General features: G+C 38.0%; 1 protein-coding gene across 1 annotated transcript in view; it reads right to left on the bottom strand.

The window, feature by feature from the left end:
• lingo2 (leucine rich repeat and Ig domain containing 2) overlaps positions 1–16,018 on the bottom strand; it is a 75,836-nt gene extending 59,818 nt beyond the window's left edge. Inside the window, exon 1 of the mRNA XM_035668777.1 lies at positions 15,934–16,018. The gene's annotated coding sequence lies outside the window, so the exon portion shown is untranslated. The remainder of the gene's footprint in view (positions 1–15,933) is intronic.
• Positions 16,019–16,342: the final 324 nt, after the last annotated feature.

The raw sequence follows: 16,342 nt of genomic DNA, 5'->3' as shown, positions 1-16,342 counted from the left end.
CCCCCCCCCCCATAAATACAGTTAGAGACACTGAGATGTGCTGCCAAAAGCCTTTATTTTCAGGAGAAGGGATTTCACTCGACAGTTCCAAAAAGCCTCTCCCCCAGAACTCATTATCTTGTCCTCTTTGTCACAAGGAGCAAAAAGCCACATTTGTGAGCATTGTTTAATCTCTGACTAGAGGTCGCGTTTTAGTAACAGGTCAGCCATACAAGGGGGAACAAGCACACTTTACATCTATGCAAATGGAATAGAGTAATTATCGGCTGCACAAGTTTGTGATGGCTTCCTGTGCAACTGACGGAGAGAGACCGTTGAGTAACTCACAAGCATTGTTTATTTTCGAATAAATCGCTGTTTATTGACAGAGTGATGAGGGTCAGAATTTAATCAACTGCACTGCATATGAAACAAACAGCAGCCGAGATAAATGGATGTTTCCTTCAAAACAACTGAGCAAGTTAATTTATCTCAAGCTGTTTGGTATCTGCCTTGAAAAATGCTCTCATTTTATCAACAGCATATAGACACTGAAATACAGACTTGCATTGCTCATTACTGCTTGCTTTTCAGGTCCATTGAGAATCTGTCCCTCTTTCCAACAGGATAATGCATGTTAACTCCTCAATACTGAAGATGTGTGTGAACTCAGACGAGAGCAGTTCAAGTTCTGGTCAGACAAGGCTCACTCTCTTCCATGAAATGTCAGTTACCAATGAAACCCAACACATCCACTTTGATGTAGATCATCCAGACTTTGCTGAATCACTGAGTGAACTTGAAATGTTACTTGCCAGAATAGTGACTTACTTAGACAATGGAAATCTGTTTTAGGACAAATAATTATTCTTGAATCAATACAGCAGGACATAAAACACATTTGTCTTTTATCCCTTCCATTTTCTAACATCCAATGTGATAGGATTTCTCTTTACAATGAATGGAAATGTCTGACTTGGAACATTCCCCTACACTTTAACAACCCACTTCCCCACATATCAATGTACGCCATGGCTTGGGCTGTCACAGTGGTAATGAATAGCAGCAATGAATAGCAGGAGAAGTAAGATAAATAAAATATTGCTTTGGCACTGGCTTCGTTCAAACTACTTTAACTGGCACACACGTCTTCCTGCTGTCAGCACAATATCTGAGTGAGGAGAGCAGGTAGGCCGCATTATCAAGATATTTATCATCAGGTTGAACGTTAAAGCATGTTGGAGCAATCTCCATTCGGCAGTGCTGGCCTGCAAGAATTGCTTGGATACTTCTCTGCTTATCTTAAAATACTATTTCTGTTTGTTTGATTATTTATTTTCACCCAGTGTAATTGCTTGTCAACCCCTCCTGTATTCAATTAAATGCAATTCCAGCAAAAGCACATTGCTGTTTCATCAACATTATCTTTATTATGTCCAAGGCCCATAAAATTGTGCTTCACCAGCTAGAATGTTTCGTGGAATGCTTATATGTGAAATTAAGGCGTCTCAGTCACGGGTTTCATGATGTTGCATCATTGCTTTTCTTAACAAGCTTTATAAGTTAAAAAGAAAGTATATCTGGTTTTAATCAGTTCTGTTATTATCAAAATACTGCAACCAATGTTTCAAATATTGTAATTTGGTTTAGTTTCCACCAACTGGTGACTGTATCTTGTAGTACAATGTTGCAGGAAACAGGTTATAAAGGTGGGATCTGGAAAGCCATTGGGGTTGATACATCTTGACTGATGTTAAACTGAGGCAGGCACACAAGACCTCAAGGGGCCTATCTCATAGACCCAAATTACAGATAAATTTGCTAGGTAAGCCTCCTTAAACCTGAAACATAGGCCGAAGTTAAAAGAGCTATCCTGAGTTCATGTCAGTGCAGTTTTCCAGCTAACACAGCATGATTTCCTTTGGGCTTCTACACCTGAAGAGCTGCTCAGGGCTGTGTGTTCTTTGAATAAAAGTTAGGTTGATCTGCATTATAATTAATCACTCTCACATGAGTTCATATGAGAATACTGGGCAACATCAGTACTCAACCAAGATATAGTAATTTGGACTGTCACATATCTGGCATGCCTCCAACACAGCTGACAACTAATTCCAGTTGCAGTGACATCATGTGGCATTGTGTCTCTGTGGTCAGCTCAGTTGTCATACAATAAAGAGGTCCTGCCTGGTGAGATTAGTTGTAAAACTGCCTGTTCTACCTGTGTTGAGGGGTAGTGGTGGATGAAAAAATATACAATTTGCAATTCTGTTAGTTAATAACGTTATGTTGACAGAAAGATGTAGTGCCCCTCTTTCTTTCTACTGAATTGAGAATACAATCTAAATTGAATTGTGACGCCAAGAATCCTAGTTGAATCTGGATAAGGCCACCCCTGTTGACAGGAATTCATTCAGATGTTTTGGTTACGGGCCAATATACTATATACTACAGGCAGAAGTATTTTATCTCCATCAGATATAAATCTTAGAAAATGAGCTGGTATAGTTAGTTTTTAGTAGTATATGTTTATCAGTGTTAAGAAAATTCATCCAGACAATAAATCAGTTAATAACACTGTGATTCGTTTTGATTATTAAGCTTAAACATCTCATCCTATTTAATGGACCAACCGTTAACAGTTACCAAGGAGAAGTCTTTCTAAGCTTTAATGCAGAATCACATGACTACATAAAAGTAAAAGTAGCTGTCTAACTGCCTACCAAATGTTAAAAATCTAGACATGATCTTTGCTCACAACAACACTTTCTTGGAGTTAAAACTTACTCAAGCTTGCTAATTATGTTTAATTACTTGCAAGTGATTGAGAAAAAGAAACATTCAATTGTTAAAGAAGGAATATCAGTCTGACAGGAACATGGACAAAGCTAACAAGTCAATGAAATCCTTCAGTTGAAATATTTGGGGAAAAGAGACACTCTTTGCTATTGTTAAAGTCAAACAGGGGTAAACCTGCTGCTTCATAAACACATTTAAGCCACTGAGTCACCTTCAAACATTGCCAATGCCAACAAGTTTCCATGATGTTTGACCCAAGCACAGTTTGAGCAATCTAAGCACCCCAGTAGAGAAACCTTGGCAGCAAAAGTTTCTGCACACAATGGCTCAGGCACCGGCCCAGGCCTGCAGCTCCTCCCCAGAGGTGCAGAGAACTTTTAATCTAATTAAAACAAGACTGGGAAAGACAACTTGAAAGATAAGGGTGCCATAGAGAGTTGGTTGCCTGGCACCACCGCCATTCATCCTTCTCAGTAGCAACTAAAGCTAGTTATTAAGACCTTGAGGATGACAAGGTTGCAGGAATAGTCCACCAAGTGACAGTATTAAATAGAAGCTTGGTTTGACAGCTGCTTGATGAGATTGACAACACAATCACAACAGTGAGACTGACAAAAACAGGCAGGAACAATTCATCTTTTTGGGTTTCTCTTTTTCACGTTGGAGTGGACAACAAAAACACAAACAACCAAAACTGTACAAACAATGCAGAAGGCATCTGTCCTCTTATGATATTCCAGAGGCATGTTGGAAATGTAACAACAGTGGAAAATAACAACTATTGGATGAAAGGGAACAGAAGTAAACAGTTCTCCATTGTAAAATTTTTTCCTGGTCTAACTATTGTCTATGATTCACAATGACATTGTTATATTAATAAAAAGTACAGTGCACTTGGTATCTAAATTGAGACTCTGAACTTCTCATGTATTGCAAGACTTTTGGTTTCTTCTAGCTTAATCTGCTTCCACTTTAATGTTTTTTGTGGTGGTGAATGGAGAGTGGTTTCAACTATATAGTCTTCCATTCCCTGGCGTCATCAGGTTTTCTTGTGGGTTAGAAAATCTTTTTATTTGAGTTATTTATACCTGATGAGTCAACCAAGTCCAAAAAATAATCTTGAAAGTTTGTGATGGACTGTTTTTATATGCTTGATATAAAAATGGTTTCTACTAGGAGAAATATGTATGTGTAAGCCCTAAATCATAGTGCACACATGACTAAACAGGGGACAAAAAGCCTACTGTACAAAGCAATATGAGAAGTAGGTGTTGCTATTGAGCATGGGTGAAGACAATGGTGATTAAGAGTTAATCACTGTGTATGGACTTCAAAATTAATAAAAGAAGGTAGTGCATTATAATTAGTTATGGGCTGTCAAGCACTGTGTTTCAGGTCAGCTGACATGTGACATGTGCATAACCATGGGTAACTGTCTTAATTAAGTCAGCAATGCTTGGCTGAATACATTAAAGATAGACCACAATAATCAGAATGTATGTTTTTAATTAAGGTTGTTGCTAATGAATTGGCAGTCACTGCACTTTTGAAGTAAAACATCAAAGTAAATTGATAATTTCTTCATTTTTCTGCATGGACTTCCAAATAAGTTTCATTTTCCTGGATCACGTAAAAAAACATAAAAACTACTCTATTTTTACCATCACAACATTTATAAATCATATTTAGTGGTAGGTGACATTAAGTAACTGAACATCGCTAGCATCTGTATTTGATGACCTGGGAATGAAAACGGGCGGTGAAGTGTGTAGAAGAAAATAGGTCGGCCACGAAACTTGCGAAAAACACGAAAAGCCCTTTCTTCAGCCATTTCCACTGGACGCGACCCACAGCATCTGTAGATAAAAACAGCTGATTCTAAGGTAACGAAAACACAAGGCCAACCAAGTCTTTTATTTTCAGGTGATTATACACTAATAAAAACATACCTATGAATATTATATTCCATTTCTGCCAACAGATCCTTCTAAATTTGACACACTGGACCTTTAAAAATCATTATAAAATGGCATACTCAGAGACAGTACTTAACAATGTACAGCAATAGTTGGCGATACAAATTATGCAAAGACTTTTCTCATTTGTTTTATTCCTCCAGACTCTAAGATTGTTCCAAGCTGTGAAAGTAGCTTTCATGTGTTTCCTGCCAGGAGGGTCACACACAGCAGGTAATAATTCCTTTACAGTATGTGGTAATAATTAATAATCTCCATTGTGCAGCTGTAGGGATGTTCGCTGTCCCATCAAAAAACCCTCCTGCTTTCTGACACATCTCATTATGGTACTCCTACATGTTTGTGAAAACAATGGTGACAAGAGCTCATATACTGCTACACACAAGCACAGAATGAATGAATATAAATAAGCTCAATGGTCACTTTCTGAAAAGTAAATTGTAATGTGACATGCATTACGATTTTAATATAATTTTTTTTTTTATTGCTGTAGTCGAGAAACACCCCGTGTATTCCTCAGTATGAATGCCTGTGTATAAAAGCAATTAGGTTCTATCTCAAATGCATTCATCCAAGCATTGAAAACTTAATTAAGAAGGCTTCCCACAGCTGTGTGTATATGCCACATGCCAGTAAGATGCCTCAAATTTAACCTTTTAGCTGTGGCTTAGACCAGAAAAACAGTGCTTATCATCCCATAAACACTGATATTGTATCTCATGTTCGTTTTAAGTCCATGCACAGTGATTAACTTTTAATCTCATTCTCACCAAAATTTAACAGCATGTACAAGGAACAATTCTCAAAGCATCTAAGGGAGTTTTTTGCCCTTTGACAACTCTCCTGCCGTTTGTAGGCCTTAGCGTTTTAATTATGATGATGGCACTGATGATGATAATTCATTTGTTCAGAAATGAGATAATAAGCATGGAACATCATTATAAGTTACATGGTTTTTCATTTGAGCCACTATTAGCTATAACATCCCAACTGCAGTCAATTACTGTGCCGTTTGCAAGTTACATAGTGACCTTATCCAAGCTGACAAATGGCCAATTTCTTCACACCCCTCTGCATCCCAGCATGCTTTGCCTTCTTTTATTTACTGCCTGATTTTTAAATGCCACATTTGTTTCTGATTATTCCCAAAGAGCCTTCTTTTGTTTCATTTTTCTTTTACATTAAGGCTACTGGCTTGAACGTAGTGCTGATATAGATTTCATTACCCCTTCACTGCCAACAATGTCCAGCATAAATGTTCATCTGTTTAAAACAAACAAAATACTGCTGCTGTATGAGAAGAGAGAACATATATATTTTGTGATTTGTGCGAACTGTCCCTTTGAATATAAATGGAAAGTGACTCATAAACATAAACATTATATCTGCAAATACAGCAGGCAAACTAAATATAGTTTAGGATGAGTGCACTATATGATTTTTATGGTAGAGTAAACCATAATCACCTGTACCAACAAACTGATAATGGCCTCTGCTTGGCAGTGTTCCTAGCACATATCCTTGGGGTAATGACCCCTCAGAGCCACTGAACTTGCTGTGTATGCTTATGCTACACTGCTTAGAGTTTTACCGTCCTACCGGCCCACACGAGAGGTCAGGTTCACCTTCAGTCAGGCGTTAAAATGAAGTCCACTCCCTCACCGTGCCCATCACTCAAGACCATTCCAACTCCCAATTGAACACATAAAATGTAGTCTTATGAGCTACCTGCATCGTATATTTCCCTGTAAATGGCTGAGGACTAAGTGCATCTAAAAGGAGAGGAATCATAATGTAAAAATAGGGTGGTGAAAGAAAGAGGTTCCTCTTCCTGTTTTAAAAATACTATATTACAACATAATGAGACTGTTATTGTGTCATTTACCTAGGCTAGGTACAGTATAGTATTTGTAAGCAGCTGGGTACCTCAGTGTTTGTAGAGATCGAAGTGTGTGTAGGCTCATTTCACCACAATGTATTCATCAATTCTGCTTTTGTTGTAGTTCAAGGATCAATCTCTTTGCATAGCCTTCCCAGGTTTTACATACAAATGGAAATGCATTCCATCAGAGAGATCAGGGTACAGGGTCAGCCAGAGTGCAGTGCCCCTGGAGCAGTTGTGAGGGTTCAGTCACTTGCTCAAAGGCATTTGGTGGTGGATGATGGCATTATAGAAGCAATGTCCTCTACTTGGAGGCACACCAATGCACCCTTCTGTCACTGATTGACTGATTGATTATTGGTTGGTCTGTCTACTTCTAGAGGAAGCAGTAGCGCATTAGTCAGTTTTATAACCCTTCATACACATCATGCTGGTTTGTAAAACAGGTTTTGTTCCAATTTTTCGATTTATTCTTTATTCTATGGAACTTTTATTGGATTTTGAATTGTGTAAGTAATTATTCAAGCAAGAATGCTGAACATTAATGGTTCCAGCTTCTTAAATGTCAGAATTAGCTGCTTTGCCTCTTCTTTTCCTTCCCTTTTTATACAACAGTAAACTGAATATCTTTGGGTTTGGAGTGCAGATCAGAAATAATGAAAATAATCATTAGTTGCAGCTGTATTTTGGATTTCAATTTACAGCCTAATACAACTTTTGCGCAAGACATTTTAAAACTAATACGAAGGAAGACAGCTTGAATGAAGCTGAGGTGGGATGAAAGTAAATACCAGGGCTGAGTGTGACAGGCTAAGGCAACTATCAATTAAACAAACATGGTCCAAATCATATTTATCTTTAAGCTTCACAGTAATATATAACTTATAAGTATGGTGTTGTCATGGAGGAGGAATTACTTATACTTCTGCTCTGGTCGTCTTGTGAAAAGCATGCAAGGACACAAATTGCAATGATATGATTGTAGAATTGTGTTTAAAATGAATGCTCCCATTTAAAAACCCAGTAACATACATTCTCATCTAGGAAGTTTGGTATGCAGTACAACCATGTTTTTTCTGGTGGATACTCAGCAGCTCCAGTGAAGCAGAGGCCCTTAAGTGCCTCCTCTCACCTTGTCTATGTGTGTGTGTGTGTGTGTGTAATTCTTGGACAGGGGCCATAGGATATGTGAGACTGAAGGTTGATGGTCCAGTGCTTCTTCCCAAGAAACTGCCTCCCTCTCAATCACCTTATTCAAAGTGCTGTAAGCTTGTTAGGTGCAGTATTGCTCCTCTCAGTCTAATTTCCTGCATGACACAGGCTTGTTTGTTTCATTGTGGTTGCTCCACTGGCCATTTACCTAGCAGCATTTCCAGTCATAGTGTATTCACTAGCATCGAGCTTCTTTACATAAGAATTAAAGTGGGACTATCTTTCGATGGCGAAACCCCATCATGTAGCTGAAGTCAACATCATGTCTATTCTCATTCTCAGAGAACTCCTATTAACAAAAATACAGTGTCCATGTTTTCCGATGTGCTGCTGTAAATGTAAATCCCTCACTGTGTTGTCAGCATTGTATATGCTGACCAAGCACTTCAAGCTGCATTATTGCTTCAGTCTTCCAGTTTAAGACACGTTCACATTCTGGGGTCAACAACATAACATGAATTGATAGTTGTAATATGCTTGTAATCTTATTTGTTTCATTCTGCCGATATAATCCATGAAATGTTGCCTATTTAGTTATCTAACTGATGACAGCTAAGTGGCTGTGATTAGCTGAATGGAATAAGTACTATCACTATGTGCAAGGATCTTGGTTTTACATGTATGATACATTTAGTTTTTAAATTAGTTTAAACTGATGGAACAATATTTCGGCCTGTAAGCATTAAATAATATGTTTACAGCAAGCAGTATTTCTACTAGCAGAGAGAGATTATGAAAAACAAGGCATTCCAGATTATCCTTTCATCAAAAGCAAGTACTGTATTTCTGCTCCAAGCATGGAGCAAGGACCCTCGATATTTGAAGTTGTATTACCCTCTCTCAGTAACTATATCTGTGCATAGCCAGATCCCTTACTAGTATTGATCTGTATCCCAACTCCTTTTCAACTGTGTTGTGAGAGAATGTTACATGAAATATTTAATTTCCGTGCCATTCCACTTTCTTCAAATCCAGGCTATCCTTTCCAGTCACACCTGCTGATCCAAGCCACTTTTTGAGGTGTGGATTTAGCCCTCAGTTGGCTCTGCCTAGTGCATAATATTCAGCGGGTTAGAGCCGCATCACTGCACATTAAAGGATGAAGTGGGGGGAACATAAACACGGTCGTCTTGGCCATTGGAGACAGTGGTGTCATAGATGTTATTACCCCATCCACCTTCTCAGCCCTGATCATCATCTGCTCTTGCTGATATAGTTTGTAGAGATAGATTCTTAGAGGATGTATGTAGGGAGAAAGTGGGAGGGAGAGAGTATGTGTGTGTATCTGCCACATTTAGAAGCACATTTTAGAATGCACAGCTGATTGGGATAGGCTTTTTTCAATAGGTACAAAATTGGTTTCCTCTTTTAGAATTCACCATTTGCCTTCGAAACAATATAACATGGTTTCCGTTTTAAAATTGGGTTAGGTATGTTGAACTTCTGTTTAAATTTAGGATAATCCTCCTGAGAATGAAAATATCAAGTATCTGCATGTGTTTACATACTATGTATGTACATGTGAATGCATTTCTGTAAGTGAATGTATAATTTAGTAAGTGAGGATGGAAAAGGAGACATGGATATTTCATCTGGCCATACTCTCAATGCTCTGCTTCACATTTGAGATTCATTCTTTCTTTCTTTGTCCCAAACTCACAAACACTACACAGACCCAAAGTTTGCATAAAGAGCCATATACACACAGATCACGGCATCCATAAATAATAGAGCACACATAAATTAAACATCGAAGTCGAGTTTGTGATAGCCGCTCACAGTTGGCCGACTAAGACGCCCCATCCTCCCCCTCCAAGACTTAATTAGAAGCTTCACATTTCCTGTATGGAAAACAACAGAAAAGAAACAAACAAACACAAGGGGAAGAAAGCCACAGGGAGCATAGCCTTTGATTTCCCACAATACACACTATTACAGTTTGCAATAATTGTGTGTTACAGTATATGCAAGGACAAAGCCATGAACAGGAACATCTAATAAACACCTGGTTTCTGCCCTTTTGTATTCACCTCTGGTATCTTCAAAGGTTGGCTCTCCCTACCATCTCCTTATAAGCCTCCTGTTCAGTCATGCATATCAGTTTGCATTTATGGAGGCTATGCAGATGCAGCACAAATTGCCTGGTAACCCCAGACAGTGCCAACATGGAGGCCCAGTGGACAGTTAGTTGTGTGCAAACAATGTCCAGTTACACAAACAACCAACCCAAAATGCATGAAAATGATGGCTGTGACGCATGTGTAGGTCTGTTCAGTTGTTTATTAATCTATAGGGGATTGATTAGGCAATATATTTTATCAGTTTATTATTCAATCACATCTAAGAAGCTATAATCTTAAAAAAAAATATATACTAAAATGATCATCAGAATTGTGAATTAATTTCTGGAAATAAAATAGCCTAACTGATGGAGTCTCTGGACTAGTTGTACACACAGGTAAAAGTCAGGGGTCTAGCAAGTAGGAGTGGGCTATGTGGATAGAATCCTCAATCGTGGTGTACATCATTTTATATTACAAGAAATCATGTTCACTTGAAATAATTTCACATCTTCTGTTGATGATACTTGCCATGGAATTGCCCAATTCTGTGACTCATTCAAGGTTTTGATAATTCAACCTGTGATCTTCCTGATATCAGAATCAGAATCAGAAATACTTTAATAATTATGAGACAATCTATCTAACCAGGACGCAAAAGTACACGTCCTTCTGCTAGCTCATTCTTAATTATTGCTTTGGTGATATTGAGAATGACATTTAAGATCCCTTCACGCCTGTGTTTTTGTGAAAGACCTGAATGAGGCCCATCTGGTCTAAGTAGGGCACCGGGGATGACAACGCGCCAGCATGTTAATATGTTCTCTCAGAGATGAGGGGGCCGCTGTGTTACAGAGATGATGATGATGGTGCTCCCAGTCACGTTCACTCACTTAGCAGACCTTGTCTCCTCTTGATCATTCTTGACAGTAACAAAAGGGGTGAATATTCTCTAATCAAGGCCAAAAATTCTGATCACCGCTGGCATTTCCCTAATCAGCCCATAATAGCATTTTGAGGGTAGTGGCAGTGGATAATGGAAGGTTAGCCATACTAAACAATAAGAGATGACGAGTTTCTTACAAAAATGGCAAATCCAACCTCTGAAAGATGTGACACATGCCCTAACAATATTGGAGGCACAAAATCAACTGACGTTAGGGTACCTGGAGAAGAACTGAGAAAATACTGTAAAATAAGTCTCATCATATCTAATTCTACAGGTAACTCGATGAGTGATGGGTAATCGGATTAAATGCATGAGAATGAACACTAGCTTTACATTATACTGTATTATACTAAAATGAATATTATACTAAAAAACACAACAACTTATTATTATTTCTACTTTATTGTTCTTTTGTTTGTTACTATCACACCTTTTTGAAATGTCATGTTTTTATTGTGAAGAGTTTTGTAACTTTTATCATATAAAAAGTGCTATATACAGAAAAATATATTTACTTACTATGAATAAAAGGCATCACTATGCATATTTCACTGAGTGCACTATGTGTCTCGGATGTAGAGCTTCAAGTGATACAATCTTTTGATGCCAACCACGATTTTGACCTTGTCGTCTTCTAGTCACTTTGTCTAGCAGTAGTAATAGTTTACAGCCTACTGTATGTATTTTGCCACTTTATAGTATTTTAGAGTTCATGAGGAGTTTGACCTTTTTGTTTTTGCAGGTTAAGAATAATCTGTCATAGCTACCCGTCCTGTAACATGTTCCATACAGTATTCATGTTATTTTCTCCCTACTACCAAATTATTTGAAAAAATAAAATCACAAAATACTAGGTAGAACTTAATACAATGCAGATCCACATAACAACAATTCAGCATCATTTGGCATAATTTGCAATGCAATTGCCAGACTTCAAATGATATGTTTGAAAGGAAGAGTTCAGAAAATAATGATGAATCAATAGACTCGGTGGAGAAATGACTCTATTACCAAGAATAATGAGGCATGTGGGCAGCGCACAAAATATAATAGACACAATGAATGCAATGTGATTTCCATTCCCACTAATGTGTCTTTCGAAATTTGGAAAAAGATCCAGTAAACCAGCTGTCTATCTCATTATGCAGAAAAAACAAAATTGATATCTACTCAGAGATGATAATTACAATTTCTGACATTCCACAGTTAGACACAATAAGACAACAAATATATATTTCATTTATTTCCTATATGTTATCTCCCCTGCATCTTTCACTAAATTGCAGTTGTCTTAGAATCAAGAGGGAGCCTTTGCCTTCAAGTTACAAGAATGGAGCTGCATGAAAAAAAACAAACATATCCATAATAAATCAGAACTTAAGGTACAGAACAATAAATTTAGCATCCTTGCTGGTTTATCCCTGTAATTTTTCTGCAGTGAGCAGGCTTCCCCTCTCCAAACCAGTCTTCTTACTGTGTTCTCCCTTTGAAACAGCAGCCAGGCTTTCCATTACATCTCAGTGTGCTGTCAGAGCTTACCTCTTTCAGAGAGATTATTTTTCCCTTTCATATCTAAAAGTGTGCAGCCAGATCTAATAATACCATATCCAATTGATGTTGGGGAAAATGTAGCACTTCATTGGAGAAAAAAAAACAACAACAAATAAAAAAAAACAAATCATGTCCTCTATCCACAAATGTCAGCACCAGAATGAGTAAGCCCTCTGGATAAACACTCTAAGTTTTGCCTGAAACATAATTAAAAGCCCTGTCACAGATTTTTTTGTGTAGCTTCACCGGGAATGAAGTGTGTCATTTGAGAATTTTGAGGGGTAACCCCCGGGGCATCTTGAAATGCAACGTGCCCTGACTACTGCTCACCTCTTTCTCCCAGCTGAGAAGATGAGAAGGTGGTGCAGAGGTACGGGCCATTTCCTGCTGATAGAGGATATGGAAGCACAGTTTGCTGCGATAAGGGCCAGGCGTTGTGTGTTTACTTTTTATCTCTACTTTTCCTGAGAAACTGAACATTTGCCAGAAATGACAAACAGACAATAACGGCAGAGAAAGGGCAGAATTAAGAAGGTGGAACATGAGGGATGTTTAGGTCAAAACAAAATGAAGCTAATGGGATGCAACATGCCTTGACTGATGTACTGTGTTTGGTAAATTAATCACACCTGGGGTGGCGTTCACAGGGGGATGAAATATAGGATGAAAACTGTCAACATCTAAATTACTGCCACTCTCAAAACATGACTTATGTTTTTTCTTATATTAGAGGCAGACTACTCCTTAAGTTAAGTGTTTGAACACCACCACCAGCTATTTCAGTGTTATTATAACCATCAACTGCTCAGTACCAAACTTCATTTTAGTTTACTTTTCCAATTACTCACTGATGTGCACTTCGTTCAGGATGAATGATAAAGAACAAAGATATTATCAATCTTTTCTTCAGGGCAGTTTAAACAATCACAAATGTTGATTTTCTACCAATTGTGTTATTTCTAGGATCATTACCAGTACAATCTTTTTAGTAGGTTTGTTGGGTACCTTACAAAAATGCTTCAACTCTTAAAAATATTATGCTGTCATGAATGCAGAATTGATGACACAGGGTCTCTACTACAGTTTGAACAGATAAGTAAGGAGTGCAACACAATGTTAGTCCAAGAACCAGTATTTGCGTCATTGTTAGTACATTGTAGACTCAAATTAACAAGTAAATTTAGTTAATGTGGTCAATCAGTGAGTATTAGGAAAAAAAAGAATTGTAAATATGTAATGATAGCCTCTGGGTTTAGCTGGTGGTATTGACTACCACAAAAACTCCCCTATGATGCAATCTGCTGAAACTTCCATACGGTAGTAGATAACGTAAATACTCTTGGGAGTTTTGTTTTCCCTCTCTCTCTCTCTTTTTTAATTGACTAGAGATGTTACAGTTACAACACAATTGAATTTAACATGACTTTTAGTACAAACAACAGCAGCTGGATGATCAGCTTGTGCATCCAGACGTATGTGAAGTAGAGAACAGACACATCAAACTTTGTCTCAATAAAGCGCTCTCTGAAGGAACGCCACATCTTGATTTAGATGCAAAACACAATCCCATGCTCTGCTGGCTCCTCCCATGAGAGGCCAGGAGATTAAGATTTAATGGTGATACTGAGGGAATGACACTATCTGTCTGCAGCCTCCCTTCTCTTCACACATCACCTCTGTTGCTTTTCGATCTCTTTTTCTTCCCCAAACACACTCGCATACACAGTCACACATTCACTCAAGTCTGGCCACACAAACATTCGCACAAGGATGTGTGTTGTTCCCACAGGTGCGCACACTTACAAATTTAGACACTCACACACATGCAATTTAAAGTCTGACAAAAGATTGGCTGCTGACGGATGAAGTCAACTGGAGTTTGACTTGTAAATTAAAACTCTTGTCAAGATGATATTTTTGTTGAATACAGGAATTGGCTTAAGAAATGATGGATCTGCACTCAACATGCCTGGGAAAACAAACATGTCTGAAGGGGATGCACTGTTCCGTGATGTTTAACAGTGTAATGCACAGTGCGGATGGCATAAAGACACTTCAAATAAGATTATATGTGACATATAGGAATGGCAACCACCGCCCTTCATGCATTATCTATATCCTCAGTCAGTATATACTGTCAAAGTTAATTACTGTACTATAACAATTATAGTGCATCTCTGCCTGGTAGTAACCAAACTATGTTTTGTGTGAGATTATTTAGCTGAGCTGCATTGTTCTGTAGGTATGCAGGAAAAAATAGGGCTTCACTAATGTTTAGGTTTAGAGTATAGTGCAGTAGACTTTATACATCACAAACATTGCATTGGACAATCACAAAATGTACATCCTATATACTCAGACCACTTTGAGAATATTCAGCTGCAGCTGCAGCTGCAACGTTATCAGGGTTTAAAATGTATCTGTAATGACTTCCTTCTTCGCTTTAACCACTTATTCCTCATCCCTTAATATTTGAAGAGGAAATTAATGAGGGATGAGCATTAACCTGGATTCACAGGGTCAGGCTATTTCAGAAAAAGAACAGGTGATCTCATGTTTTATACACGGATATCCAACTGTTCCTTGGTTTAGAATGCCCATATACATCTCTGACATGCCATATGTAAATTATCTTAAAAATGAATGATAGTACAGGAAAATCCACGTGGTAAATGAATAAGTACATGATAATTCACAGCACCCCTCATGATGACTTTCTATTATAATGTGAAAGCAACAACTGAAGGAATTACACAGTATTTGCTTTACCAGACCTATAATCTTCAATTATTTATGAATTATGACCTATGATTTATGAATCATAGGCGCTTTCTTTAGAAGCTGTGAAGGGTTCATAGACTCATTGTAAATTTTAAAGATGCTCCTGGTGCGACAGAGAATACAGGGTGACAACCCTTTTCCTTAGATGGCACACATCCTGCTGGTTTGACCTGCTTGTCCTGGCTGCATTGATGACGGATCAAGTCATTATTCAGCAATGATTTGTGTGTCAGTGGCTGCAACAGGGGACACTGACTCAACACTGCAACTTGGTGACAGAGAGAACATAAAGCCAATGAAGCTGGAAGACTTGAACAGGTCCAGTGTCATTTAGATAAAGGTGTATTTCTGGATAAAAGCCGTTACAATGAATTCTATTTGCTTATAAGGTAATTATATATATATATATATATATATATTTATGTGTTCAAAAAAGGTCTGTGATTGGAGGAGTAATATTTCTCATTGGAATGACCATAAATGGAGAAAGAAAGGTGTGTTGCAGGAAGAAAAACGGTAGAAATGGTTGAATAAGAACCATACACCGAACACTGAGTAACGTAATCATGTCAACCTGACCAAACCGAGACCGCAGGGAAGGCTTTTTTTACACTTGTGTTATTTGTCAATTTCACTCTACCATGACGGCACCAGGACTGACGCAAAAGTACTGAAATGGTCCAAAATGAACACACAAGTCTCTGGAACAAAGCAGCTAAGAGACTGTAAATGTCTGCAACTTACCACTTTGAGAAGCAATCATCCCCTCAGCCATGGCCTGTTCTTTTCTCTCTTCTTTTGCTCTGGTCGTCCCTATTTTCAGTCTTTTATCTGAAAGGAGAGGAGAGGGAAGAAGTAGAAATATGAAGAGAAATTTTAGGTGAGTTTAAAAGCCACAATGAGAATCAATACGATTAAAGATCACGATTTCAAACATCTTAAGAAACAAAATGCTTGGAAATTAGACATAAAAGAGACAAGGAATTGATAAAAGAAACAGTGTCTGCACATCAGTTTTCAATGATGAAATAATATATATCCATTCTATTTTATTTTAACCTAAGCCAGGCTTACAGCGTCACTATGCGTGTCCATGGCGAGGTTTTTGTTTAAAGATTTTTCTCCTGATCTTTTTTGAGTCCATAACTGTGTG

Source organism: Morone saxatilis, unplaced genomic scaffold (assembly GCF_004916995.1).
Source record: "Morone saxatilis isolate NCDOM2014 unplaced genomic scaffold, NCSU_SB_2.0 Contig22, whole genome shotgun sequence".
In the NCBI taxonomy this organism is placed as follows: Eukaryota; Metazoa; Chordata; class Actinopteri; family Moronidae; genus Morone; species Morone saxatilis.
This window is presented reverse-complemented; position numbering and strand designations above follow the sequence as displayed.